Below are 2636 nucleotides of genomic sequence, written 5' to 3'. Positions count from 1 at the left end.
GCCAAATGTTGACCACAATATCGTCTATAAAGCATAAAAACAGTAAAGACCCTAATAAGCGATATCCACGACTCTTTTTGTGTGGTGAATAACAAAGAAATCAATTTAATAAGTTGACAGTCATTAGAAAATTGTTCACACACTATATTGTGATCGACAATATTAAATGCTTACACAATTAGAACTATACCAGTATCAGTGCCTTTAGAGTTATTAAATTATTAAAATATTAACATGAAATTCACACTGATTTATACATCACACTCAATTCATACTATCTTGTACATCAAACAGAAAGCCCAGTATTGTAACGAAAGAATAATTATTAAATCATTCATTGATAGTACTACTGCTTGTGTTAATTACAATTAAGTTGATTTTGTAAAACCAAAATATAAAAGTAAATTATTTTATATTTTATTATTTCAATATTTAATATTCATTATTTTTTCTGATCGGACATTATGACGTCATCATATTGTCATCTGAATTTTTAAATAAACTTAATTTTTATTTGTAACGTCTTTATTTTTAAACTCATTTGAACGTATCTCGCTTATTCTTGTTAGATTGTCTCAGTACTGTGAGTATGTTACAGCTGAGACAATTCTCTTTCGGAAGTGTCCCTTTATTTTTCATTTTGATCACGTGATCATGGTCAAAAAGAATGAATTTTTGGAGCCCTTTTATCTCTCGTTCTTAAAAGATGTTAAAAATAATAAAACAACAGAGGACGGCAGACTGTATTTCGACGCTATCAGACTGATATAGGTTATATGGAGAGAAAATGTGTGTGGCATTACCAACCAACAGGCAGTTTTAAAAACATTTGACAATGTTTAATTTCGTGTGCCATTACCGTCCACACACACATCGTGATGTGCGTGTGCGTAAAATTTGAAAATTCTCTATCACTTTTCAGATAATTTAAAGAACGTTTCAGGTCATTTTCAGGTTTCCAAAACTTTCCATACTTAACGCGCCGGACGTTCATTTCCACGCGCAAAGCACATAATGAAGCTGGAAATTACATTTTGTTACATATTTTGGGTTCCTGACACTGTGTTCATATCAGGAGTCAACTCTTTGTGCCATTACCGTGCTCACGGGTGTCAAGACGTGCGCGTACGCATGTGTAAATATTTTTAAATGCTAAAAATTACTCTTTTTAAAAACACTAATTAAAGCAAGGTAATTCAACAGAAGGACGCACATCTCCGCTGTCGAACATAGCGCGTGCGTACAGCCCTTTGATCTTTACTGTGGCATCGACAATCCGATACTAGTTGCGAGTACAGCCGTCAATTATTAGTCTATGCGTGCCATTCGTTTTATGGTGTTATTTTATTAATTTTGGGTACTTCGAAAGGTCTGTTACATCTGATTTTTTTTTTTACCGTGAGCTTGTTAAATGCTTCTATAAACTGCAATTTGATTTGTGAAAATTGACCAAGAAAATGAAAAGTTATAGCAATTCAAAATTTACGAATTTTATAAAATTTCATGTTCTTATGTAACATTAATCTGTCATTTTGACAATGTTGGCATAAGGTGCCGAAAACGAACATTTGAGTATATACAGGACATTTATTAATTTTTTTCTGCGAAGTGAGTCTCATGAACGACAATTCGCCACAATTTTGGTAAAATTAATGTTGAAATGAAGAATATATTTCAGTCTAATGTTAGTGCAAAATATCATTAGGCCTTTGTAATCACCGCACGGCGCGGTGATTATCATGGCAACTAACACGCGCGTGGGTAATTCGTCACGTACGCTGACGGTTTATGGTCTGGTTGCTATGGTTTTTGTGACGTTCAGCGTGTAGGGACGCACGTGCGCCTAGAATGTCGATGCCACAGTTATAACCTTTGGCTATGGCTATGGCTATGTTCAGACACAACGACTTACGCTAGCGTAACGTTAATCGAGTGGTGTGAACTTGCGCGCGGCGTAGCGAACGCCAGTATTATCGCACAAGCACTGGCGTACGTTAACCTAGCAACAGACCCCAGATTAGCGTACGCCACTGAGTTACGACAGTCACGCATCAGTGATTTTGAACTCAGCCAAGATTTGACCAATCAAAATAAACCTAGATGTAAACAGAAAATAAAATGCGCGAATTACGAATACGAATATTTCGCGCGAATACTTACGCTAGCGTTCATTAATCGCCCAGTCTGGACATCTCGCTAGTTACGCCATGGATTAACGTACGCCCGGCGTTAGATACGCCTGGCGTATCTCACAGGTCTGAACGTAGCCAATGTTCAGACCATAGAGATAATAAGAATACTAGAGCGCTAACCGCAATGTATTCGATGTTCGAAATACGCAGAACTGTGTGTGTGTACCATCCAAGATGGCTACCATAGATTTAGCCAATCAAATTTCGCTAAGCGCAATCGTTTGCAAATGCGCCCTCAATTTACTCAGAAAGTTCAGTACAGCTAGTTTACCTGTATGTTTGAAACTCGAGCGTTGCGGTGTTTGGGTGTAATGTATACGATTTTAATTTTCATTCATTGGTACTTTATTTTTGAATAAGATGCTTCACTTGGCCTCGTTTTGGCTACAATAGTTTAATAACTTGTTATTACCATTACTCATTATCATTAATGAAATAATAGTC

The sequence above is a fragment of the Anneissia japonica genome, unplaced genomic scaffold, assembly GCF_011630105.1.
Source record: "Anneissia japonica isolate Jap-2015-1 unplaced genomic scaffold, ASM1163010v1 scaffold284975_len822289_cov185, whole genome shotgun sequence".
Taxonomy (NCBI): domain Eukaryota; kingdom Metazoa; phylum Echinodermata; class Crinoidea; order Comatulida; family Comatulidae; genus Anneissia; species Anneissia japonica.
This window is presented reverse-complemented; position numbering follows the sequence as displayed.